We start from the raw sequence: 18,157 nt of genomic DNA, 5'->3' as shown, positions 1-18,157 counted from the left end.
AAAAGCTGTTGGGCTCTGCTGCAGATACTGACTGGTTTTGTTATTTAACAGAAGTAATGATTCAGTAAAGAGAGAAGGACTGCATAAGGACTGCTGGGAATTTTTTGGTTTTAAAGGGATCTGGCAACTCAAACTTGATTCTGAAATCAACTTTGTGGACCTTAGATGAGGATAAGTGTTTATGTATTGAATGAAAACATCTGTGCAGGAAGTTATTTTTAACCTTTTGTTACCAAAACTTTTATGTGGCAGAGGCAGAAAATGCAGCCAGTGCTGAGAGAAATTTATCCTTTGGTGTGATTTTCTTTCAAGTCAAAATGAGAGGTGGATGTGGAAGGGCACAGGGTCAGATAATTTGGATTTGTAAATGCACTTGCCTTTTAATAATTTACACAAGCACCATCCTCCTAGACAGGTTTGTTTCCTAAATGCAGAACAAGCTCTCCTCATCCACTAAAGCTGCTCTTACCTCATGCAGAAATCAAGAGTGAGAGGCTGTGAGCATAACTCTCCAGGCATGTGTGCGTAGCAGCCAAAACCTGATGTAAATTACATTTTTTTTTTCCCCTGAGCTCTTACTAGATGCCAAGTGAAGGATGTAGAGAGGGACACTGCAGTCACCCTGTACTTTCCTCTGTGCTGCAGCAAGGCGTCAAAGGGAAGATGTGAATTGTTTTCAACAGAGAGACTATTTTACTTGAGCAGAATTCAGTTGGTTCAAGAATTTAGCCTGCCTCCACATGTCATTCTCCAGAGAGGATTTTTGCTGCTCTCTTATGCAAACTGGCCATAAAGCTGACAGGGCCACCAGTGCATGGCAGAGATTAGAGGATACTCACTTCTTTGCCTTTCTTTCATCCTGCAGGCCTTTCTGAGCCAAAGACTGATGTATTGGAGTATCACAGGGTTTTGGCTCCTTGAAAATCAAAGGATGGAGGAATGAGGAATGACAGCAGATCTCCTGTCAGAGTTCAGGTGTTTTCTGTCTGGGTGGTCTTGGGAAAAAAACATTTTTAAAAAAATATGGTGGACACCAAAATGTCATCCTGAAGATAAATATATCAATGTCTTCTGAATTCAGCCTACCAGTGAAACATAGGCATCGGCCTTTTATTTACTCTGTTCCTAGAATGTGGACACATCTGTCATCATGTTGCTTCTGTGATTTTAAACCTCTTGAGAGTTCTACTCTCTTCTACTTTGTGAAACACTATGTACTTCTGGGAATAATAAAATTGTAGGAGTGGAGCAAGGAGTAATTTAGGAACTTGCCATCATTTTTAGAAGGGAATATGGACTTTCAGGAACATAGATGTTCCAAAACACTTTTTGGAAAGCTTAGTTAAGAGTTTAGGTGCTTTTTCTTTTAATGGAAGAGAGAAGAGATTGAAAGGTTATTTTTAACTGTATATTAGCATTGTGTGAAATATGAACTTTTCACTGGCTTAGGCTATATCAACACGTGAGATGTTTGTGTAACTGCACTACCTCTGTACTGCTACCCAGTAAATTTTTTCTCGCCGACAGCTTTGTCTTGAGCCTTGCCCTGGGTTGGAGTGGTAGGGTTTTGTTTTCTACTGTGCTGCCCTATTACTGACCAAGGCATCCCAGACTGCTGCTGCTACTGCAAGCTGTGCTGTTCCTGTTTGTGTCACAGTATCACATCTCCTGGGACTTCTGGATTTGCTGGGGAAAGCTGGTGCAGCCCCATGGGGAGCTCTGCAGGGACACCCGGTTAAACATTTCATAAGCTGTCAACAGCACAGGAAACGGCGAGGCTGTGGCTGCACCCCGGCTTATAGCAGGAGAAAATTGTATCAGTTCATGTGCAAGGTTTGCAAATGTTATGATTGCTTTCAGATCCAGAGTAGCAATGGTACCTGTTACTGCCCGTCATGTTGTGCCTTGCGCCGTGTGCTCCATTGCAAACTGTCACTTGCAAGTCTTGTTGACTTTTGTGCAATTTTTTTTCCTGTGAATTTTGCTTACGGACTAGGAGCAAGGTGGAAGGACTCCAAAATCAACATGACCTGAGTTTGCCTAAGGGAGGGACCCAAGTCCTACAGAGCAGACATGGCATGAAATGATGGGCAGAGCTTGTCTCTCCTGAGAAGTCCTTAACCTCCTGTGGAAAGAGCTGGTATTCAGAGTGGGAAAGAAGAGGGGGAGATCCAAGTCAGTGGTTTACCTCATGCCAGAGGATTTGGGACTTTGCAGAGGACACGCAGTGGTTTATGCAGTGCATGGCATGGAGGGGAATGATATCTGAGGGTATGGGGAGCCTGACTTCAAACTGAAGGCAGCCATAGCCACCTTTCAGAAGTTGGGCCTTGGTCAGGTGCCTGAGTTCCATCATTTTAATGGAAATCAAGGACCTGTGTCATCTCTGAAAATTTCTCTTTTTGCCTCAGTTGCTCTGCCACAAAATAGGGAATAATTGCTTTCTGGGGATATTCAGAGTTGGTTTTCTGCCATGTCACAAAGGTGATCCTGAGGTGGTAAGACCTGTATATAACTACATTAGAACAGTACAGAAAACATGATGGTCTTACACTATTACTATGCAGCTTTACACTTGTACTAGCAGTGAAGAATACTTTATTCTTGCCAAAGATGTGGGGAAAAGTTTGTCTCCTTGATTGTGGTAACCAAGGACTGAGAAGAGATGCTGTAATATTAGAGGAAAGGCAGTTTAGTGTTGGTATCATGGGATTAAACTGCAAAAGTCCAGACCATTTTTAATTGCAAATTTATGAAAGGAGCTGTCCTTCAGATAGTCCAATAAAACTTCAGACTGACAATAACTTTTAAATAGAATTTTTAAAATTTGTTGGTAATTAGTTTCAGTATGTGAAGTCTGCAAAGTGAGTAAAAAATGAATTGGACATCATCCAGGTTGTGAGCTTGTCAAATTAAATGTGTTGATTTTGATACCTGATGGCCTCAGTTAGCCCTGGACATAAAACTTAAGGTCAGTCAAGAGTGTTATTAAGGACAAATGTCTGTTCTATGTTTTGAGCCACCAGTAGTATAAATACACCTGGAAGGAACAATCCCAGGGAGTGCCAGTGAAAGTGTTAAGGGGAAGAAACAATGGGCCAAGTTAATTTTTGAAAAAATATCAGAGTGCTATTATTGAGGAGTCTTATCTTCTGACTAATAAAATTGCCTGGGTTTCAGTTTTCTTTTTTTTTTTTCTTTTTCTTTTTTTATTTATTTAGAGCCATTAAGAGCTGCTTAAGGTAACAGTAAAATCCCCTAAGTATAAACAGAAGTGGGATGCCAAAGTTGTTGCGCTGTGCCATTCAGATAGTGGGTTTATTAACAAATGTTTGCAAAGTCTGTCTTCTTCCTTATGTATTTTTCCTTTTAGCTTTGACTAGGAATTTACCCTCTAGGTCCCCTGATGTGATTCTTCTGAATGCTTTCTGAATGTTTACTGGTCCTCTGTAAACATTAATGGGAATTTTGTTGTTGCCAACATACATCATCTCCAGGCAGCTGAAAGCTGTGGCTTTTCTTCCTTTAAGGAGCCAGCTCCTTTTCCATGTCTTTGCAGGTCACAAGCAAAAGAAACATTAGTTATTAGTAGGAAATGATGTAGACACCTTACATTTAAATTCCTTCTTGTTTCCTCACCCTCCTTGGCTTGACAGCCAAGCAGAAAACTCCAAGCTATTTTGTCCACCACATGGATGTCTAGATGCTCTTGTCTACCTTGACCATCACTAAGACTTCTGCTCTGCTGGCACAGTAGCTCTGGGGCTGCTGGCTGCCCTGTTGCACCTCAGCCCCAGCCATAGGTGTGGATGAGGATCCGTCCTGTTCCACGTGCGTGTGGCATCTTCCGCCCTCACAGGCGGCCGGCCCAAACCCCCGTGTGGCTTCACTGCCTTTCCTAGGTAAAGGCAGAAGCTGTGAGGATGTGCTAAGTGGAACTGCTGATGAGAGTGTGCAGCACTGATTTCAGACTCATGAAGAAACAGGTTGTTTAGCAGGTAGAAGTATTTCAGGATGCGGTGTTGTCTTTATGTTATTTTGTGAGGGCATTTCCCCATTATAGGTTTTCCTAAGATGTTGCTGTTGGCACTGTCTGAAACAAGATACTGGTCTTGTACCCAGGATGCTCACACTTGTTAGGAAATAAAGGAAAACATTTTGCTGTAAGTAACGTTCTGAAAACCAGTCCCTTGATGTTCATGAGAGGTGGTCCTTGTGTAGTGGTGTCCCTGCATAAAGATGGTAGTTACAGTGAATGCCCTTCCCAGATCCTTCTGCCTATGATGTCTTTTGATCCTGCTCGGGATTGTTTGCTCAGGATGTTTTGTTTAATGTCCGAGATTCTGGTCTTTGGTGATTACAGACAGTTTATATTACTGTTCACTCATTCAGGTCCTAGGAGCACCTTGCAGGCGCTGGTGATGGCATTTGTCTGACCACAGATGCCTGCTATGTAAGGTGTCTGAGTCATCAGGAAATGGGAGAAGTAAGCTTTATTGTAAAACCGCTCCCTCTCTTACCAAATGTAGAGACTCAGGGAACTAACTAGACCATAGTTACTTCTCATTATCCTTCTTCCTTCTTCTCCACCATGATGCATTTTTTTCTTTCTTCAGATTTTTACTTTCTACCACCCTTTGCCCATTCCTCTTTCATGTTCCGTATGTCTTTTTCCCCTTTAGGAGCAGTCGAGTCAGCAGCACAGGTGGCTGGGCAAGCCCTGGATGCTTCTGTAAAACAGCCTGCAGGGTGGGAATCATCTGGTGCATGTTTTGGTGTTGGGCTGGTAGAGCTGGGCAGCACAGGCCTGGCCCTGAGCTGTCTCTGGCTGAACAGAAAAAGCACTGCATCAGGGTAGTCCCACTGTCACCTTCTGACGAAGTCACTTGGTCCTTGATTTCTGGAATAAGGCAGTAATAACCAAAGAAGAATGCTTGCTTGTAGCTTTCTGCAGCCCCATCGTATACTGGTATAGAAGGGCCCTCTCTTTTAAAAGCCACTTTCCAGTCACTAAGTGGAAAAATACTAAAAAGTCCACAGTAAAACAGCAGTTGGCTTCAGTATAAAAGATTTAGTTCCTGAACTTACGTGTGTTGGCTAATGTAACCCTAATGTAGTATCTGATACGTAAAACAATTATGACAATTCACATATTTTGAAATGGTCGTTACTGTAAATGGAATAATTGGAAAAGATGTTAGGATAAAATGAAGAGAAAATAAGTTGTGCCTACATTTAGAAAAAAATACACACCAGGCCGATAAGAGCTACCACAGCTTTTTACTGGGGGGTGAACAAGCAGAGCTCCTTCCTCTGCTCTCTGTAGTGGCATGCCCTTGATGGAGAAGAAAAATGGACTAGGGTAACAAAATAGGATCTGTTAGCATCTATCACGTATTGGCATTAAAGCTGGGAACGCAGATTTTGGCCTTGGGCTTTCCAAATGCTCTTGCCTTAGCAGTACCCGTGACTTCAGCTGTTGGGGTGTCATGGAGCATCTTCCCTAATGAATGCTGGTGGCTTCAGGGTAGGCATGCTACATGTGTAAGATACTGTGGGTGGTCCATTGCTGTATCTCAATGAACTGTTGAAAGTACTGTGAGCAGTCTTCATTGTTTCCAATAAATGGCATGTAGGATTGAGGGAGACTTTTACAGACCACAGCCATCTCACCTGTGCTTTTACAATTATGGTCCAGCATTTTGTCTTCATAGGCTGTGTCCTGATGACCTTAGTTATGACCATATTTATAGCTGGCAGAGCGTTAGACTCCTTTCCATTAAACTAGATAGTGTTGTATCTGTTTACAGGGGATACGAATTTGGCTTCAGACATCTTTGACCCACTTACTTTAAGTTTTCAAGAAGGAGTCCTGACTCGATGGAGTTTCAGGTAGTTCTCATGTTGTAAAATAGCTGTACATCTTGGAAGAGAGACATTGGTGTTCACTGTATTACCATGAAGAGTTATGGTATTTTAAGTTTCCTTTTTCCCTTTGCTAAGGTCGAGACAGAATTCCACAGTCACATTCTTGGTGAGTTAGATGCTTTAAGGACAGAAAGCTCTATAATGCAGCATTTCTAAGAACAGGAAGGATGCGTTGAAAGTGGTGGATCCGCACAGTCACAAGGGCTGGCTGCTCTGAGAGCTGCCCAAAGCCATTGCAGCTGGAAGTCTTCCCAGGTGAAAATAACCATTTCCAGACTTTCAGCTGAGGTCTCTCTTCTTAGCTCTCAAGTCCTGTGTGACACTAAAAGAAAGCAAGACTTTGGTTCCCAAAACTTTGGAGAGTCTGCCATTGCATGTACAGACATAAAGTTGGTACCATCATGCATTTTTCCTGGCTGCTGGATCAAATGCTCCCTCTTGAATGTCAGCCAGTCTGTGAGGCAACAAGGACAGCCTCCCTGTCAGCCAGGTTGCACAAGGGAATGATAGCAGCGTGGGTTGCCTTGGGTTTGCTGGCACTGGAGTAGCTTCCCAGGGCTGAACTTCGGCGCCATGCCACACACATGGAAGCACTGCTACAGCTGCATAAACTGAGCTGCCTTTCATGATTCCTTCTGGGACCTTGGTCTCCTGTGACAGAGTGGAAGGGACCAGCAGAGGCAGTAAACTGTCCCACTGCTCCAGCTGCCTTGCCTGTGGGCTGCCTGTGTAGCTTTCCTTAAAGCAGTCCTGGAAAAAGCACGGCATGGAGGTGATGTGTCTTAAGTAGGACCTGTGATGGCATCTATACTTCGCTGCTGGTGAGCCCAAAATGCTGCACCCATGCAGTCTGAGCTGTTTTGTTCTAGCAGCAGGAGTGGGGACAAACACTCTTGTGAATTGGACAAACATCCCTCTCTTAACTGGATCCCACGGTCTGCTGTGATAATGCCCCGTGGTGTGGTCCCTAGACTATCCTGCTTGACCTGCTTCACTCAAAGAGTGGGTAAGGCACCTGTCTGGAGAACTATAGACTGTCAAGGACTTTCATTATTGAAATTGGGGCCTGGGATTCATCCAACTCAGTGGGAGATGTATCTGTGATGTGAATGGGAAGAGGATGTAAATATTTGTGGATGAGAAGTGAGATGGCTCCACCATTACCTGTAGCTTTGGTGCAGGTAGAAATCTGGATGCTGCTGAAGTTGGATTAAGCCACCAGCCTACAGGCTTCCTGCAGAAATACCGATGAAGAGTTGTAAATGCAGGATCTGTCTGTGGAGTAAATGGTTATATATGGGAGATTGCTAGAAAGCATGAAGACTAAACTGAAAAGGGCTTGTTTCCCAGAGATGGGCTTACATGCAGTCCTCTCTGTGCAAGTGCTCCTCTTCAAGAATAAAACTACCCAGTGTTGAATGAGTTAATATGAGTAGTGTCTTAGGCTGCCTTCTGCCATGCTCTGGGATAGTGGCTGGACACTGCAGAAAGCCTTACAGAACAGAAAGGAGAAAGATGTCATTTCAAGTCAGGCTGTGTTGACTCATAGGAGACATTCTGAAGGTTATGGATATATGTTAAGCAGGTATTAAATAGCTCTTGCTTTATAAATATCATTTACAAAAGCAAGTATCCTTCAGGCGCCAGAGTATATAAGAGTGTGAGTTAATTAGAGTCTGCATTTTCAAAGTGGCGGAACAACAGGATTTAGATCAGACAAACTGCAAATAAGTTTGCTGGTGACGTGAAATCCAGTAACTTCTGTAAAACTTCCTGGCTTTGTGCCTTGCTTTTTCTTCCCCATCACTGCTTTCTGCAGCTGTGTCCCTTGGACTCAGTGCAGTGGGTTGTGATGTGTGTGGCCGCAGAGAGGAGCAGTGCGGCCCTGCTCCCCATGGCTGTTGCGCTGATGGGGACATGTCACAGCAGTACTCGGAGGCACTCAGTCACTTGTTTTGCAGAGAAATGCAGGCTGGCAGGAGGAAGAGCCAAATCACAGGCTAAACAGGCTCAGTGGAGCATTTCATGGCCTGCAAAGTGACCAGGCTAATCCTGGAAACCTGCAGCCTTTATCATGACACCTGACACAGCAGCACAGCCGGCCTCCTCTGCTGTACCAGATTTCCATGCTCACATCACTGTCTTTCTAAACATGGCACAGATTTTTTCCTTTCTTAGGCTTAACGATGGGGGGGAGGGTGAGGGCAATGGAAAAAATCTACATTAAAGCCCTCCCAAAACCAGTCTGAAAATTAAGAGGTCCCCTCACAAAGGGGTGGGGGCCCTCACACCAGGATGGTCTTCCAGGTTATCGGGGCTGTGACTTTGCAGCGTGAGCAGCTTTGTGGTGCATTCAGAAACGCTTGCCTGACTAACATATTGCTTACATTTGCTGACTCACTCTTGCACTGCCTTTTCTTTCTTGTTCCCTGGATGTGTTGATTTTTATCTCTGTTACTAGGGCTGTGCCCCAGACACTGTATAATCAGTGTGTTTGTGTTTGGCTCCTGTGTTGGTGGAGGTATTTACATTTGGATACAAACGTTAATATCATTCACCCGAAAGTGAATAACAGCAAAAAAATACTGGGGGTCTGAAGCCCCCTGGCATGGGAGGGAGGGCAGGGACATGCTGCTCTTGGACAGGGCCGTCCCCAGCATCACTACCTGGCATTTTGCACCACCACCTGCATTTGGTCTTGCTGTCTCTTCAAGCCCTGCTCTCCCAAACTGTTTTGAACAATGAATTTAAATTCAGAATCACAGAGTATCCTGAGCTGGAATGGACCCATAAGGATCATCAAGTCCAGCTCTTAAGTGAATGGGCTGTTGGCAGCTTTGTGTTTTCACCTGCAGAAGATGCTAACACAGGCAGCCTGTGTCTAAAAGCACTTTCTAAGTGGGAGTTGTACATGGGCATGGCTAAGAAGCTCGGCAGAGCTGCTGGGTCCCCAGTGTCCTGCTTTTCTAGGAGAAGTATGGGTGATCAGAGGCCCTGCTTACTACCGACCCTGCTTGTAGGGTGCTCCTGGAAGGGCTTCGTCTGGCTGCTCTTCACCAGCTGTGCTGCAGCAGCCCTGCATCCTCACAGCCCAGCATGCTTTCCCACTTTGATCTCTCACCTGGAGCCATTAAGTGTCTGTGTCTGTTGCCACTTCAAAGAATGCCTGTTCTCAATATGCAGTGTTCATGTACTTCAGGAGGTACAGCTCATTTCTGGCATTTCTTCTCAAATACCAGCGATCCTAAGTGATAGTCCTAAAATGCGGGTCCAGGTTAGTATGCAACAACTAGTATGTCTTCAACTTTTTCCCCTTTAAAGCCTAGGCTCCTAAACTTTTGTATGAGTAGCACAGATGGTTGCAACTGTCTTGTCTTTTCACTGGCTTCTGAACAAGCCACCATTTATTTTTCTTGTCCTGCTTGTTTAGGTCTAGTTTGAAGCCCACCTCATTAAGTTGCTGTCACATAATGCTCCTTTCTCTTGTTTTAATCAGATGATGTCCAATATATCAGCAGTCCTCATGCAAGGAACGACACTGCATGGCCAATTACCAGGGAACTAATTAGCAGACAGCGTCTTCCTCATGGTTCAAAGAGCATTATGTATGCATTCCCCTGAGATCATACCACAACAGCATCACCTTGCAGCAGCATTGCTGTAAACGAAACATGCTGTTTGCCTCTGTGCCTTCTCCTTCCTGCTCACCACTTGTGTGTCAGTCTAGGTGCAGACAGACAGTACTCCCCAACATCATGAAGAGGAATCCAGCGTCAATGGTGCCTTCAAAGCCCTCCCTGTGTTGAAACTACAGCCTCTCTGTGCTGGTTTTGCACAGCAGTGGCTGAACAGAACCAGGCTTCTGAGTACCTGGACACTTTGAGGAACTTCAGCCTGGAAAGAGCTGCCTTTTTGGTTCTTTTTAAGCATGATTGTTTTCCTCAAGTTGAACAGTATTCATAGGAATTCTTATTGCAGGTTTCAGTATTCAGATTCAGTGAGATCAGTGATACTTAGCATTTGCAAACAGAAACTTTAGAAAAATCTTGGCATTTTTGATGGTGACTTTTTTAAGTGCTGGAGGGAATTAAACATGCAGCTTCTCTCGTGTCTTCTGTTAGCTGTTTCTTCATAGTGGAAATGACTGTCAGCTTCTTGAATCAAGCTCTGAAAGCCCCCCAGCCATTTCAGTGGCAATGCTATGGGCTTGTGCCCATCTTTACTCACTTTAGGATTTACATTTTTGTCATTGATTCTGAATACTTTATGGACCAAGTATATATTCAAACAATATCAGGACAATGTGTGCTTGTACACATACTTTTGTATACTTGTTAATGCACTTTTCTCAATCCCTTTGACAGCAGAATGCAGGCTACAGTCTGCTTTCGCTTGGAGGGGCATGCAGTACACCTGAAATCCACTGCTGCAGTGGTAGAAATACAGCCCTACCATCTGCCATGGACTTACCCAGACTACACTGGAGCAGGATAAAGTTTTGGAACACCTGCAGTACATTGATGATATCATTGTGTGGGGACAATAAAGCAGAAGAAGTTTCTGAAAAAGGGAAGAAAATTGTCCAAATCCTTCTGAAAGCCACTTGTTTTTACTGAGTCTCAAAAGCAGTGCCTGTCACCATGAACCCATACAGTAAAAACTAAATGATGAGCAGAGCTTTTGTTTTACATTAAATTAGTCCATCTCCTCTATCCCAGCTTCCTCTGAATTCGTGTTATACTTCTGACAAAGAGCATTTGGCATGACCTTTTTGTAAGTCGTACATTGAGATTTATTTGCCCAAGTGAACAGAAACCAGAACAGACAATAATATGAGAGCTTTAATAAAGATGCCTTATCTCCATCAGTGGCAGTGTGTATTCTGGTGAGGTCTGCTCTACTGCAATATTTCTTCATTTCTGTTGCCTAAGGTGAGCAATAAGCTTTTTCTTCAGTGTGACACACTCTCACAGGACTGGGTGAGTGGTGGTGCTGGAACAGATGAACTCTTCCCCTCCTCCAAACTGCAGCACCTGCTCCTGGTAGCATTTTATGTTCCCTTGTGCAGCTGGATGATGAATTTCTGGAATGAAAAGCTGCTTCAATGCAGAGTTTAAAATGGAAACCAGGACTTTGCCACCCAGCTTTCAAATTACCTCTTTTAGAGAGTTGAGGAGAAGGCTTTGTTGCCTTACCAGAGTACCCTGTAGGCTGGAAATCCTAAGCCTGCTCCCACCCTGGTTGGCCTCCAAACTGCTGACTCTTCAGTATTGTGCCATATCTCCTCCCCAGCCCTAAGATGGCCACTTGGCTTTTTCTGTAAGATAAAGGAAGAAGTCTGTACCTCTGGAAGGTGCTTTAGGCTGCAGGCAGAGTCAAGGAAATACCCATATATTAGTTATATGGATAGTTAGATCAGATTTTCCAGCTGTTTATTTTACAAGCATGTTGAGACATCATAATGCAGTTAGAGGTTATTAAGTCCAAGTTGTTAATTTTAATGATTTTAATAGACCTTTAGCATTCCTGTTTAATCCAGTACTACTTATTGGCCTGCACTGTATGTTGATACTTTTTAAAGCTTCAGATTTGGCAGCTCTCTGAAAAAGTACTTGTATTTCCCAGATACTTGGATGAATTTCTTTCTGCTGCTGTTAACCAACATAGACTTCGTACCTGCATGTGGACTAAAATTTAAAGCCGTCCGCAGAAAGGAGCCTGATGCTGTTGTTGTAAGCAGCATCACTGGCTGATTTTGAAAATGGTGCCTGTATGTGTCTGCCAGGCAGAGGCAGTGAGTGGAAGGCTGGTTGAGAGAGAAAGAAACAGATTTGGTTTGGTTCAAATGAGGCATAAAACACTGTACCAGCCAAGGAGGTCTGAGAAGCTGCCCAACAGACCATGCGACCTTGCTCACTGAAGTGAAGCCTAGCACAAGATGCTTTCAGCCCTCTTCAGATTCCCTGGGAGAAACATCCTGCTGGCTACAGCACAACAGAATAAGTATCAGCCACCACTTTTTTCTGTGTTGTTTGGACATCTTTTCTTTAGGCTTAAAAGTGTTTCTCCACTAATTCAATTTCAAGTTTCAAAGTTTCTAGACTACATTAGCATTTAATCTGCCTTCTACTAGCTGGCAATTTCTATCCGGATTTGCAGTGATTAAAAAGTAATCTAGGTAGGATTTGGTGGTACTCCAGTATTCAGGCATTTTGATCTTTTAAATCAGGTTTTAAATTAAATGCACATTATATGTACACCTTATTTAAAAAAAATAGAATCAGTATTTCATTTCTAATGTAAGGACTATTGATGATTTTGTGATTTACTCAGAATTGTAGAACTGTAGCCACACAATGAGGGAGTACTTTTCATTTGACTGTTCATCTTTTCAAAGGGGCATCTTTTGTGGCTGGTATCAGAAAAGTACAGAAGCAGTCTTTAAGGCTTTACCTGTGGCTGCTGCAGTTTTGCTGTTGTGTTTCAGGAAGCAAACCCAGCCCTGCCATGCTTTACTGAGGCAAAGCTTTCATAGGACAAGCTTTTTCTATACCATGAGCCACTGCAAAAGAATGGTAACTCAAAAAGAGAAGAGACTCAAGGCCATACAAATAAATGTTTCTCTTACAGAGATTATTCCTGTGTGACTTCCCTAAGTATTTTGTCAAGCATTTCTGTCTCTTGTTTTCTTTAGTGTATGTTGGCACTACATGTCTGCTGACTTTCCTTGGATCACCCTTCATTGTTTAATAACTTGAGGTAATGTGTGCAAATCCTGGAATTTATATGTTTGATTGATTTATGAGTAAATCCGTCTCAGTGTCTGTTTAAATCTGCTTGAATCTTAAGCGGTGATGATGTTGATATCTTATGGATGTATTGCAGGCATACTGCAGTACTTGCACATGACAAATTTTGTTTAATTATGACAAATTACCAAGGGGGAGTGCTGATTTGGGTACGTGACGTGGACCTGTTGGAGTGAGTCCAGATGAGGCCATGAAGATGATCAGAGGACTGGAACACCTCTCCTGTGGAAACAGGTTGAGAGAATTTGATTTGTTCATCCTGGGGAAGAAAAAGTTCTGGGGTGACCTTACGGTAGCTTTCCAGTACCCAAAGGGGCTACAGGAGAGCTGGAGGGGGACATTTTACAAAGTCATATAGTGGTAGGACAAGGAGTTATGGCTTTAAACTGAGTGTAGATTTAGATGGGATATAAGGAAGAAATTCTTTACTGTGGGGGTGATGAGGCACTGGAACAGGTTGCCTGGAGAAGCTGTGGATGCCCCATGATCTTGAAGGTCTCTTCTGACACAAACCATTCTGTGATTCTATGATTTTCCATAAGTACACCATTATTAGTATTCATCTAAATTCTTCCTGGGTGCTTATTAGTTCATGAAGGGCTACACAGCACTTTCACTGGTTGAATTCAGTGATTAAGCAGCTATGAAGAAACCGATCTAACCAAAGCTGTAGTCTTTGTTCCTGCTGTCAGTGCTTTGTCCGTATGACTTTCATGGCTTGTGTCTCACTTCATGTTATGATCTGTTTAGCTTAAGATATCTTTTGATCTTTGGCTTGTAAGCAGAAGCAATAAACTCTTCTGTAATGTGCCAAGGGCTTTGTAGAGAGAGGAGTCTGTTGTGCCATTGGGTAACTGTAGAGTGAAATAGCTTATTCCAGTAGACTCTGAAATATATTTAAATGGTAATCCTATTTCTAATCCAGGTTAGGCAAATAACTATATTTGGACTCCTCATCAGAGGTTAGTATGTTATCCAGTAGGCTGCAGTCACACTAATGTCAAACATTGTTTTATCTCCCTTGAGTAGAAAATGGTGGCATCCTTGAGTGGCATCATGCAGTGTCTCAATTTTATGGCACTGCTCAAAAGCAAATGTAATGAGCATTGTTTTGTAAAGACTTACTGTACCTGCAGTCACTGACACATGGGGATAACTCCTGTTTCCATTTTACTATGCATGGTGTGTACTCTTGTGTTTTATGTCACTGCATTTTACTTGATACCAGCCTGGGCTGTGGTCCTGCATGAGATAGTACCCTTTCTCTCACTCTGGGAGCTGCGTTCAGTTCACCTCAGGGTGAAGATGAAACAAATCTGCATGCACAAAGTGAAAGATTCAGGCCCAGGTTTCAACTATATTAGAGTTTTTGAATATTGAATTTTTTTTATTTTGATTCTTATTAATTTCCTAGTGAATGTGAACTAAGTATAAAATCCCAACATGCTATACATTTTAAAGTTCATATAAGTTCATCTCATTGAATTCGGAGAAGGTTTAAAACCTTTTAGGGTTACTTTTTCTGAGTGAAATATAGAACAACACTGTTACTGTTCTTTTGTATATAATTCCATTCTGTGGCTTCTTCTGTTATGTACAGTACATTTTTGGTATTGTTTGAATAACATTGCTAAGTCTGATAAGAGGTTGATTTAGAAGATCTTATTCTTAAACTTCTGTCATTTTAGCAGTGTGGTCTGGAATATATTAGCAGAGTTTCCAGCATTATAAATCAGTCATCTTCTGCAAGTAGATTCATAAGTCAGAACCCAGTCTTAAGTCAAGTAAGTAGGTAATAAAGTATCAAGTACAGACTTCCAGAATCAAAAAGCACAAAGGTTTAAGCTAAAAAAGTACAGGTTTTAATGAGATGTAATGTTCTTATGTTGCAGGAAAAGCTCTCCCAAGAAAGATCACTGTTGTCTTTAGGTTATTCTCTAGAGTCATGTTTTTTTCTACTAGCAGCTAATCTCTAACACAGCTGCTGCTCAGTAATAAAATAATAATTTTGCTTGAGACACCCGAGCTCTCTTCTGTTACTTAGTATTTTTTCTTTTTGCTCTTCATGGGTGGGACCATAATAACTGCCCTACTATTCAATAGATGTAGCAGACCAAATACAGGCACAGTAGTGTTTTGCCAATTTTCTGACAGATCAAATAAGGCAAAATCAGGTAGCCAAATTCCTGAGGGCATTGAAACTTCAATATGTGATGTGTGGGAATCTGGATGCTCTGCATGGGACTTCACATTGGAGTTAACTGTGGAGACAGACTCTGTATTTAAATGGTCATCTTTCAGAAGGTGATAAAATCATACCTTAAGTTTTACATAAGCTGTTTCTCAATAACAAAAGGTGGTGCAGGAGCCTGCACAGATCGGTGTGACTAGACTAGAGTGTCCAATACAGAATGACAATAATGCTGTTCCATACTACCTATTATCAGTAGAAGAATGATGGACAGCCCCAACTGCAAACTCATGTAGGCACTGCACACTCTTTCCCCATTCCCATGCTTGCAGAACTCTGCAGAGATCCATCTGTTCTTCTCTGCACTTCAGTGTCTATGTGGGGAGAGAAAAATCTCAGGTTTGCAGTGTTTTTAGGCTCAGTCACAGCCTTCACAGAACACAAATTTTGAAGTAATTTTAGAAGATCATAATGGATGAATCCGCTAGCCTTGTACTTCTCAGCTGTTAGAATGATTACATAATTCTATATTAGATTTAGTTCAATTCAGTATAGTTTAGGCAGTTAAAATAGCAGGGCAATAAGCAGGAAGACTGGAGAATTAGTCCAGAAGAAAAAAAAAAATTACCAAAACCTGATCAGCATCTCAAAGGTTTAAAAAGTTAGCTTATTTGCCATTTCCTGTAAGGCCAAAACGAATTTGCTGTATTTTGTCTAATCTTTTTGGGTCACTCCTTACAGCTCAAAAATATATAGGTGGCTAAACCTGAATTTGCTTAATGGTCTGTAGAAAAGGGCCTTGTATTTTTAAACCTCTTCCTTTCAGGCCAGGATGGAGAGAATTAGAAAGAGAAGAAGAGAACAGCCTATGAAGTATGGTCTGGACCTTTCTTTGTAGACCTGATTAACCTGGAGAGCTCTTTGCAGTTAGGGGGTTTGCCTTTATAGGGTCTCTTCAATGCTGGGCTTCATGTAAACAGAGAACAATTGGAGAAGAAATACAGCACTCTTATTTCCATTGCATTTCCTGTGCAATGCTGTGGGCAGAGCCATTTGGGAGTTTTCCCTTAATTGCACCCTTGGTTGGGAGAGGGGTCTTGATTGAGCTTCAACAAGGCCCAAGTTCTGGGTCCTACACTTCATCCACAACAACCCTGGGCAGCGCTACAGGCTGGGGGAAGAGAGGTTGGGAACTGGCCCAATGGAAAATTACCTGGAGGTCCTGGTCAACAGCCAGCTGAACACGAGCCAGTGTGTGCCCAGGTGGCCAAGAAGGCCAGTGCCATCCTGGCTTGTATCAGCAATGGTGGGGCCAGTGGGACCAGGGCAGTGATGAGGCCACACCTCAAGGGCTGTGTCCAGTTCTGGGCCTCTCACTAAAAGAAAGATAACTGAGGTGCTGGAGCGAGTCCAAAGAAAGGCAATGGAGCTGGTGAAGGATCTGGAGAGTTAAATCCTATGAGGAGCGGCTGAGGGAGCTGCAATTGTTTAGCCTGGAGAAAAGGAGGCTCAGGGGGACCTTATCACTCTCTTGTACAATTACCTGAACAGAGGGTGTAGCCTCATGGGGGTTGGCCTCTTCTCCCAGGCAACAAGTGACAGGACAAGAGGTCCTTCATGCCATGATCTAGTTGACATGGTGGTGTTCAAAGGTTGGACTTTATGATCCCAGAGGTTTCTTCCAACCTAACTGATTCTGTGATTCTATGGCTGATTTTACCTCCACACCTGCCTACACGCACCTTGGAAGTGATTAAGGCAAATTGCCTTGTGTGATGAAAGGTGTTTCAGCTCAGTTTGCTATCTAAAAAAACTGAGGGCTGAATTCAGTCCTCAGTTATGCAAGAGGAGTTGCAGAGAGATTGTGACCCTCTTGCCAGCTGTGGGAGGAAGAGCATGGTATGAGCTTGGCACCATCCTCCCTTTAGGCATTCCCAGAGAAGTATGCTCATGATTATGGCTTCTGCTGGTTGCAGGTTGCCACACTGGTTGGGGAACACTCCCCTGCCCTTTGGTCACACATGAAGTTGTGTGTGTTGCACAAATAAACATTACCGTGTATAATCCTTTGAGTTCTGTGGGATGAGCTGTGCCACTTGCCTTGGGGTTTTCTGTTTGTTGTCATGCTGCAGTAGTAATAGTAAGGACATAACTTCAAATCAGAAGAGGATGAGACCATCTGAGGCAAGCAAGTCCTTTGAAAGTTTAGTAAGTGCCAGCAAAATGAAACTAGGGTATCAGGGTATCCATAACCCCTTGAAAGTTCAAGGAATTTGTGCATAATTAATAGCAGTAACCAAAGCAGAGCAGCAGGTAAACATCGGTCTTGGCTTTGTTCTGGCAACTGCTTGGTATGTCCATTTTTCTGACTGAGAAGGAGCAAGACCAGACACAGATTTCAATGCTATCAAACTCAACTTGATGCCACTGGGAAGCTTTATCACTGTTGAAGATCTCAGAATTGTGTCGTTCTTTCATTTGGCTTCAGAGATGCATTAGTTCTGAGTCATCCAAGGAGGAATTTGACTGCATATACACACAAGCCTAAAAGCTTCTAGAATTGCCCAAGATGACTAAGATCTTTCCAGATTTCTGTAGTGCTAATTCAGAGGAAGGTGCAGGCAGTTGTTCTCAAAGTCCTTCTGTAAGTCTGCAGTTAAAAACTATAGGTTTTTGTGATATTTGCTGGATTATTCATCTGGATTATCCAGAGTATGTAACTGTGCTGTAGAGATGGATGCATGCATACATGTAAACTTTTGAAAGGCAATTTTTATGGAGAAACAATGAAATGACACAGTATGGGGATTACTGCCAAAAAATGCCTTAAGACACAGAAAGGTAAATGAAAAATAAATACATGTCCAAGCTTAAAATCAATTTTTTAATGTATGTTTGTTTGTTTGGCTGGTGATACATGCACTGTTTGGTAAGATGATTTTTTGTGGTGTGATTGAGATGTGTGCGTCAAGATCACTTTGGTTGGATTACAAGTTTCCGTGTGAAGTGCCACTTGGCTTCTGCCCCCTAAATTTTCATTAAAAAGCACTTTATGATCATCCAACATGAAGGGTGAGGTTGGATTGATAATATATCCATACCTATAGAAAAAAATGCCTTTTGAATCTATGCACATGATGCAGAATTTTTTTTTCTTTACATAGTTGTATTTGGAAGGATGGTATTTAAATTACAGCCTAGAATAATTACAGGAAATCAAACAATCACA

At 42.7% G+C, this 18,157-nt stretch overlaps 1 protein-coding gene across 4 annotated transcripts in view; it reads left to right on the top strand.

The window, feature by feature from the left end:
* Positions 1-18,157, top strand: part of ELOVL6 (ELOVL fatty acid elongase 6) — a 77,537-nt gene that overhangs the window by 5,320 nt on the left and 54,060 nt on the right. The window lies entirely within an intron of this gene.

Source organism: Aphelocoma coerulescens, chromosome 4, assembly GCF_041296385.1.
Source record: "Aphelocoma coerulescens isolate FSJ_1873_10779 chromosome 4, UR_Acoe_1.0, whole genome shotgun sequence".
NCBI lineage: Eukaryota > Metazoa > Chordata > Aves > Passeriformes > Corvidae > Aphelocoma > Aphelocoma coerulescens.
Note: the sequence above shows the minus strand (reverse complement) of the source record. Positions and strands in the feature narration are given on the sequence as shown.